The 9,471-nt window shown below is 32.9% G+C and overlaps 3 long non-coding RNA genes across 3 annotated transcripts; 1 reads left to right on the forward strand and 2 right to left on the reverse strand.

The window, feature by feature from the left end:
• Positions 1 to 1,556: 1,556 nt before the first annotated feature.
• On the forward strand, positions 1,557 to 4,914 carry LOC124444050. The gene is made up of 2 exons (XR_006947806.1): positions 1,557 to 1,618; positions 4,346 to 4,914. It is a non-coding gene; the product is annotated as an uncharacterized LOC124444050 (long non-coding RNA).
• Positions 4,915 to 6,131: 1,217 nt separating this feature from the next.
• On the reverse strand, positions 6,132 to 6,748 carry LOC124444253. Its single transcript, XR_006947913.1, has 2 exons — positions 6,508 to 6,748; positions 6,132 to 6,362 (listed from the first exon to the last, which is right to left on the reverse strand). It is a non-coding gene; the product is annotated as an uncharacterized LOC124444253 (long non-coding RNA).
• Positions 6,749 to 7,964: 1,216 nt separating this feature from the next.
• On the reverse strand, positions 7,965 to 9,329 carry LOC124444211. Its single transcript, XR_006947884.1, has 4 exons — positions 9,206 to 9,329; positions 8,780 to 9,008; positions 8,336 to 8,393; positions 7,965 to 8,248 (listed from the first exon to the last, which is right to left on the reverse strand). It is a non-coding gene; the product is annotated as an uncharacterized LOC124444211 (long non-coding RNA).
• Positions 9,330 to 9,471: the final 142 nt, after the last annotated feature.

The raw sequence follows: 9,471 nt of genomic DNA on the forward strand, positions 1-9,471 counted from the left end.
TTAACACAAGTCACTTAAATCAAAATTGCAGTAAAAATGTCCATATTGAGATGATTTAAGAAACATATAAGCGTTGAGTGAATGTTTTGAACACGGGAGTATCGTTGAATGCTTTTAGATGTGGATCACGCAGGTTAGCTGAGTCATGAGAAGTCAACATCAACACAAACAGTAGCTACTTCTCAGGACTCTATTAACCTAGACGTTCTGCTTATACAAGCTTATAAACCTTGACTTGACTAAAGAGTTTTTACACAAATCAACAAATAGTAATAAACAGATGAAAATGCAAAGAAATTTGTTTAAGTTTTGCACTATCCAAGCTCAAGCCCCGTGCACAGAGTGGTTATTGATTAGAGGAAAGATGAATTGGTAATTTTGTTAATACAGTTGTGTTAATACGTAGATGTATCATGTCTATATATTTCTTACAAAGAGAATCAGATAATGTCTGCAAAAGCCTAAGAGAAGTTTAGATGGGGCAAAATGGATAAAATGAAAGCTATAGTTTATTCTCATTTTTTTTAAACAACATATGCAAACATTTATGACAAATGTCAAGCATTAGTAAAAACAGAGTAGCTAAATGATGTAAGTTTTTCTAAAATTTAGACATGTTCTATTTTTCCAGTGTTATATTTAAATTAAACTTGTACTTGTTTATCCTATCGATCGATGATAGAGTTCACATCTTTGAGTTCACAATGCTAGACAATATTCATCTAAATTAAGAATTCTTGAACTACCTGCCCATACGTGTTCAATTTTTTATTTCAGGTAATGTAGGAGACCTTCTATATTGACAAAGTGTACCACAATATAGATCTAAGCTGTGTAATATTCGCGGGATAGTGTAAGTCGAACATTTAAGGTCTGCATGTCTAAGCTTGAAAACAATCTTGAAGAATTTTTGTAAAGTCACTCATAAAAGTTAAATGAGCAGCGTCATGGAAATGTCAACAAATAAAGAAATTGTCGTCTTTTTCATTGAGCAACTTGTTTCTTTATGCAGCTTATAGCCTTATTGAATTTTGACCTTCTTGTGTTATAAAAGAAATTCTTTCTCAAGCTTAAGACAAACGTATTTTTGCGCACACGAAACTAATGGGGCATTCTTTTCACTGAGAAAATGGCTTTTATAATTCTAAATTTTGTCGCGAGTTTGACAACACGTATAACAGAATTGTAAGGTATAGGTACATGGTCAGAACGTCAAAAAATGCTAAGAGCAACAAGCCAAACTTTTCTCACTATCATTTAAACATGAATATAGATAGATAATAAATTCTTTCAAATATTTATATAACTAGTCGCATCATAAATCAAATTCCAATAATTTGATAAGTTACTTAGAGCTTTAAGCATGTACTTGTTCTTGGTTCTTGTTGATTTTCCTAAATGAATGCAAAAGATAGCAAAGTAAATAGTAAACGTGGAATGAGCCTCTATATGATGAAGTAATGCTTGTACAAATATAAAATAACAAGCACTTTCAGTGAATTAGAGCTAATTTATACATTTATTATTCATGACAACGCTCGTGATATAAACTTTCAAAGTAGTACATCTATCATTTTAGTACTGGTATCAGCGACATCGATCTAGTAAAAGATAACAGGTAAATGCTTTGTATTAAATGATATTGTGTATTTTTATACTAGTGAAATACAAAATAGGTACGATTGCGTGCATGTGCGTAGCACAGTTCAAGTGATGTATGTTTAACGTTTCGCATTTAACCGTTGAGCGCTCATTCATAAGCTTTTATAACATTTTTTGGCTAAATCTTATGTCTTTAGCAATATATCTTTCAAAGGTTTTGTAAAGAATAAATTTTACGTCCTTCACAATGTCAATTAAAAATGGAATGCATGTTTTCTGGGCGCATGAAAACATGAGCCCAACAAAATTGACCTGCTCACCACTGTGTGACTTCATAGCTCAGTTGGTCAGAGCACTGCACCGGCACCGCAGAGGTCATGGATTCGAATCCTGTTGAGTCACCTGAATTTTTCAGGTTCATGAGACAATTGCTTAAATTGTCCAGCAAAGTGCGAAGGTCATATCTACATTTAATTTCAAACACCGCACTGCATAAATCATTCTTTCATATAACATTCCTTTCACGAGAAAACATGAGCCCAACAAAATTGACTTGCTTACCACTGTGTGACTTTATAGGTCAGTTGGTCAGAGCACTGCACCGGCACCGCAGAGGTCATGTGTTTCGGGAATAGGGGACTCGGCAAAATGCATCACTTACAGTACTGACTAAAGACAACGGCTTACATTAGAAAGTTGGTATACCAACTTGGAATAAACCCCTCTGAACAGATCACAGCAATTACCGGCACATTACAAACGACTTATTCACAATACAAACAAACGATCAACTAAAAACATTACACTTCACACTAATTCACAATGACAATACACCCACACATTACAACTAAAAACATCACACCTAAATCACATATCACAACTAAAAATAAAATATTTCACTTCACACTAATCCAAAATGACAATACACATTTCCTGTACACACAATACAATGACGTAAGAACCAGATAACAATTACGGCTAACCTGACATTTACTCCTCATTTGACTCTGAAGATGACTACCGCTAAGGTTGTCGAAACGTCAGTCACCAACAACAAAAATAGTCCTTCTCAGGATTTTATTAACCTGGACGATCATCATTTACAAACATGTAACTAAATTGGTTGTTAATAGAAAGAAGTACCTTGTAAACACTGCCATTTTGGTGGTGCTCCTTTATAGGCAATTTTTCAAGGATTGGCTTTGAAGAACTGAAGTACATATGCGCATTTAATGTAAGCGACGACGACAAGATTTACGTGGTTGTACATAAGAGATATGTAGTTTTGATGAAAAAGAGCTAATCAAGTGTTTTCATTTCATTATACGTCTTACGCCAAATTGTTATTAGATCATGTTTAATGGTAAAACATACAAGGCAAAACTACGACATAGCGCCTAAAGTAAATGTGGTATCTCAGAAGTAGGCAAAAAAGACAAAGATGAGTAATCAACAGCATAGTTCATAGTTACATTGTGTTCATTTGAGCATTTCAGCTATGTTTTTTGACAAATTTGGTGTATGTTTTTTTTTCTAATTCTTGGGTTGCAACCAACCTCCACGTAATTATCCAACAATGTTTCTCACTCACGTCGACAGGCGACCGCAATAGCATTGACAAAATATTCTTTAGTATTTGGCTATCAACATGGCAACCGTGACGTAACATGAAAACCGTATGTTAATTGTATGTTATTGATCATGAAGATGGGATATTGGTAAATCTTACTTATATGATTTACAATAATTGATTTTTAGCAAACATGTTTCATGTTTTATCATCAATTAATGAAAACTATTTAAAATTTCATTGCAAGCTATGAATGACCTCTTTATAAAATGAATCATTTTTTCTTTGCACCATCATTTTCGCGCTTGTAAAATTTTTTTCTTGAAAACAGTGATGTTATAAATCGTTGCTCCTAAAGTAAATGTGGTATCTCCAAACATCTAAGCGCGATATACCCAAAACTTGCATAACTCGGGTATACTTGTACATACCTTCATTGCCTCATACCTGTTTAAAAAATGATGTATGAAAAGTAAACAGAAAGCATTTCATTCTTCTATTGAAGTTAACTTCGGTAGTTCTATACTTTAGGTATTGTTTGACTATTTTGAAGGCTCTCAACTATAAACGGAGAACATAAACTTAAGTAGCCATAGATACATCTGTTTGAAATCTCCAACAATTGTTGAGATGCAAGATAAAGTAAAAATAATAGTTTGAAAAGCTATATGAAACGTAAGTTGAATTTTAAGTCAAATATCTTGAACAAAAAATACGTGAATGCATATGCTGCGTGCGTGCAAAATATGCATGTATATGAAATACATTTCACAAAAATATCCCATGAAATTTACTGTAAATGATGATTGAATGATTGGAAATGATAAATTAAGAAACACAAGTTTTTGTAGATATCTTTATGTCCCTTACTATGCTTTCAGGGTCATTACCAAACTAACTCGTTTCTATGTTGGTGTCTGTTTTCTCGGAAGATCGTTTTAATAAAGTAGAAAATTCTAATAAGCAGGCGAAAAATGTTGAAAAAAAAACATAATAAAATGTGTGGGTTTTCCCATTACCTCTTTTAGCATATCATTTCTGGCATATCATTGTTTCATCGCCTCGACAGTCCACCTTCCAATGATTCCATTAACTTAACCAAAATCGACGTCCGTCGATATAACCATAGTGATTATACACGGCCATAACGAGTTATTTTGTTAACGATTTTAGAAACATTTTCCTGTTCATTTAAAGAAAATGGATGCACTTCGTGGAATGACATTAACCAAGAAAGATTTCGTCGAAAACGTGACCATACATTGGAAGCAAGGTTCTTTTGTGGGATTTGGTGGAGACCACTCACAAAGTTACGACATTTTCAATTATGAAACTCCCAACGGAGGCTTGATTCCAGTGTACATCCAAAGTGGTTACGAAAAACCTCAGGAATTGAAAATTGGTGGACGCCTACAATACGGAATGAACAACGGCGTGTTTTTCCTTGTGCTCCATGACAAGAGTCAAACTCCATATCAGCAACGGTTCATTCAAAACCATATGCAAAAGCAATTGTATATGGCCAATGCTTGCTTGAAAACCTATACTGGAGGGACGGCTGATCTTTCATGGATAGCAGGAGACTATTTGCGTAACTTTTGATTAAAACAGATATTACTTACAATAACATTGATCATAAAAGTTTGTTGTTTAATTGGTAACTTGCACGTATTGAATGTATGCCATTATGTAGTACGCGTTCTCACATCACGATTTGGTTAATAAATTTTTCTGTAAACAAAGACCCGTTTCTCTTGCATTCAATTTTTCTTGCATGATGAAAAAGAGGCGTTTTAATACAGGAATATTTGGTCGACACATAGTTTTGAGCAATTTTCCATTTATAAATGCCATTATAAACATTGTGGTTTCAATTTCTTCAAATCGCGTTTTTCGACAGTTTGATTATAAGTAAACGTATGCTTTCAGGGATATTAGTGATTTGTGATTTTACTAATACAATTAAGATAAATAGTTGAAAGCAATGCAATGATAGTTCTACAAACGACGTTTGTCTCATATTAATGGCTAAAATGAAACAATATATATATAAGCCTTCATCAGAATCGAAGCAACGAGTCGAAAGCTCAGTAAAAATCATTGAAAATCCAGAGAAACTTTTACTTTTAAACAATATATTGCCTGGATTACCAATCTTTAAACATATGTGTATATATACAAAGTGTATAACAATGTGCCCTCCCGGCTATCATCATAGTAAAATGGTGACTCCTGCACACATATATATATATTGTGAAATAAACGTTTCTCCGGATTTAGAAATGATTTTTATTGAGCTTTCGACTCGGTGCTTCGAGCCTACATCAGAAATTTACAGGAAGTTATTTACAACTGTTTTAATTCCACACCATTCAATCATATTAATCCACCAGCTAATTAAATTAGACGCTCTAAACGTCTACAAATTAATTGCCATGACACTGTGTTGCTCAAAGACATGTTGAATGGTTGCGATCATAGATATAGTAGGTCTAGATCGCTGACGAATTTGACGTAATATAAGACGGAATGATAAGACGTAGTATAAGACGGTATCCTGATGGAATATTTTACTACGTTGTCGTAACATAAGTTTAACGTGTTTTACCATGGTTTCCACATTGTTGTAGGATGAGTGTAACGTGTTTTATTATGGTTTTCACGTTGTTGTAGCATGAGTGTAACGTGTCTTACTGTAGTTTCCACGTTGTTGTAACATAAGAGTAACGTGTTTTACCATGGTTACTACATTGTTGTAACATGACAGTAACGTGTTTTACCATGGTTACCACGTTGTTGTAACATGACAGTAACGTGTTTTACCATGGTTACCACGTTGTTGTAACATGAGTATATCGTGTTATACCATGGATAGCACGTTGTTATAACATAAGTGTAACATTTAATATCCCATCCCTGATATTTACTTTGCAAATACTTCGATTAATACTTATATATATTTAGTGATAAACAATTGTGATCATCAATTTTTTCATTTTCGTCTTCAAAGGTATTCGTTCGTATTAATTTCTTTCATTGTCAATAATTTAAGTAGTATTTTGTTCATTTCCAATACTAAGTAATGTTAAGTAACATTGTGTTCATATTTCATGAATCAAAGGCATATAATGACTGTTAAAGACTGCTATTTTCTCAGAATTCTGCACTGAATTTTCTGGTTGTTTTCTTTCTTGAATCAAAGACATATAATAATTATCAATAACTTTTATGTATTCCAAATTTTCGGGTGAATTTTCTAATTTAGTTTCATCGTCTTTACGGTTCAAAAGGCCCGTAACGGTTTCATGACGTTCAATATTTTCATCACGACTTACATTTGGAAAACTGTTGACGATTACATCAAGCGGCTTTTCGCACTCCAAATTTTTCGATGAATTTTCTAATTTAGTCTCATCGTCTTTACAGTTCAAAAGGCCCATAACAGTCCCATAACGTTCAATGATTTTCTCACCACTTACATTTGGACGACTGTTGACGACTGTATCAAACGGTTCTTCGTAAATGTGTTCTTCATCGTCATCCTCAATTTTTGTCTCAAGCTCGATATTCTGCGAATCGTCCTTTCCTAGGAAACGACAACAGTTAAAACGATGAAAGACATTTTTCAAATGATGAAAGGTTAATGATGGATTATTGTTGATAATCATAGTTATGACTGTAACTCTACAGTCCATTATTGAAAAATGCATGTAACTTCTTGCTTACCATCATGCACTACACGTGTGCTTATAAAATGTCAAGGATGTTATTGGGTGGAAATTAAGTGATGAATTAGATCAAGATAAAAAGAAAAAGATCAAAAGCTGTACGTCGCTGTCCATTGGTACGAATATTAGTACAAATTTCAACATGAATTTTATAAGGTTTAGTATATAAATTATATTTTAAAGGACACGATGATGCAACTATAATTTGACAAATAAAAATATTATTGTCTTACTATGTTTTGATTTACAGAAGCAAATAACATAAACAATGACAATAAGAAACAAGGCAGCTGCTGAGGCACCAATAATAACGCCCGTAACGCTAAAGTTTAGGGAAAAAATATGAAGCAAATTGTGTCAACAGTAATTTAGTATCCTTTGATACATTTGGGAAAACATTTGGGAAAACATTTGGGAAAACATTTGGGATTGTTGCTCGAGTTAAGAAAAGCGGTGCAAAGCACTTAGCTTAATTCCTGGGTGTTTGGATAAAGCCATTCACACACGAAAACTATTTAGTTCTTGAATGAAGTTATGGCCCGACTATACTTGATGTATACCAACTATACTTGATGTATACCAACTATACTAAGATGACTTCAAAGAAGTTGCAAATGCTATTTTACTTACGCTGTTATCTTGAAGCAGAAGGATTCATTACCTATTTCTTTAGACTGTTTCATTAATTTCGTATCAAGTAATCCTAATACTTTTGTGAAATCATTAAAATCCAGCATTCCTTTTTAAGTGTTCAAAAGAAGCGAAACTCATATTTGAAAGATAAATTTCATGATTCCAACTGAAAGACTCTCGCATTTTTCAAAAACGACGGAGTGAAATTGTATTACATAGCGACGTTTTACGAACATGCACTGTTTAAGTGCCTATTTCTGTGTTAAGGAAATAACTTCTTTAGATAATCCTATTGATTTGAAGAAAATTTGCAATGTATTTTATACAATGAAATTGTTATCTTCATGAGCTCTTTGTGCGCCTAGAAATAGGTGACTCATCAAGCAAGATTGGAAATTTAGGCTTTGTAAAGAAAAATATAGATATCTTGATCAGTTGATTTTGCATATTTTTTTTTGAAAAGTTTGATTTGTTCGCCAATGGGGAACAAGATCTACCTGCGTACGATCGTTTACGACGAAAAACTCCACATATTTTGTTTCGCTCAATACATCTCTTCTAAACTGAAAAATATATATCGGCGAATTAAAATCATTTCTACAGTCACAAAGCAAGTCTATACTCCATTGACAACTCGTCCTTGTTTTGAAGTCATTTGAACGTTTAAATATGCGCTTTATATTTTTCACAGGAGTTGTTGGATTCTAACTATGTCCTAAAAATAAAGAAAATGAGTCTAAACATAAAAGCCAAGTAAGTAGTACAAGATACAATAGCTGATAACATATATAAACATACATACATAGCACTGGTAACTTCATTTATCTTTAGATCTTCTGTATTGAACAAAATATGACTTTCTACAGATTAAATGTATAATGCATGAGTAAGTAATATAACTGAAAATATTTTAAACGAAATATTTTGCAAACGTATTTGCCGATTTGTCATGAAATTTTTTTGATCTGTTAATTTTCTTTAAAAAGTCCACACGGAACCTCTAATTTGGCAAATTATTGAGTACTTTATGTGAGTTGGCCTACATTTGCATTGTCTATTCTCTGTCCAAATAGGTTCTAAAGGACAGTTTTCTGCATGAACTTTTAGTTTTATATAGCTTTGAAATCGCTTACATGACTATCTTCAGATTTTAAAGGTTGAATAAAGTACGTCCCACTGTTTTTTTTTGATAATTCCTCTAAAACATTATGAAAATAAAATATAAAATGTAGAAAAAAATATTAACCCATTACATCACCATGCCATTATTTGTTGTCTTCTAATCACTGATCATATAGATTTAATTCAGTTACTCTATTCCATTACAAGTACTCAAAGAAACATCAGAATTTTCATCACCAGCAACGGTGCCATGGCATTAGTGTTTTTGACTTTTTCCCAACTAAGGATAAATCCAATTTAAAATGCGTTTTCGTTCCAGGGAGAACAATGGCTACGTCTTGCATATGACCATCCTAAGAAAGAAGATAGCGAAGATTTTTATCAATCAATTATCAAACTGCAATCGATTCGATTACTCAAAATTTTAACCAGAAATTCCTAATTGATTAAAGGACATTGGTCAAAAGGGAACAAAAATTTCTTTATGTTTATAAAGCATGTTTACGAATACGTGCAAATGAAATTCAGCGAAGATAAAAAGAATACGTACCGGTATTTTGATTGAAATATCTTGCTTTATTCTGTCATTAAGTAGGTAAGGTTGTACTTTTTCGTAAGATTGTATATTTTCCAATAATCTAGCATTGCTATTAGGAATCTTTTCGGTTAATGTCGCATCTACGAGGAAAGCATACATACATATATATATGATAACCAACGAGTTACGATCCCTGCTATGCAGATAGTATTCTCCAAAATGCAACCCTTATCGATCATTTTTTATGACACATTTCTTTCAAACATGGAAATATTAGC

This window comes from Xenia sp. Carnegie-2017, unplaced genomic scaffold (genome assembly GCF_021976095.1).
Source record: "Xenia sp. Carnegie-2017 unplaced genomic scaffold, XeniaSp_v1 HiC_scaffold_21, whole genome shotgun sequence".
Lineage (NCBI taxonomy): Eukaryota > Metazoa > Cnidaria > Anthozoa > Malacalcyonacea > Xeniidae > Xenia > Xenia sp. Carnegie-2017.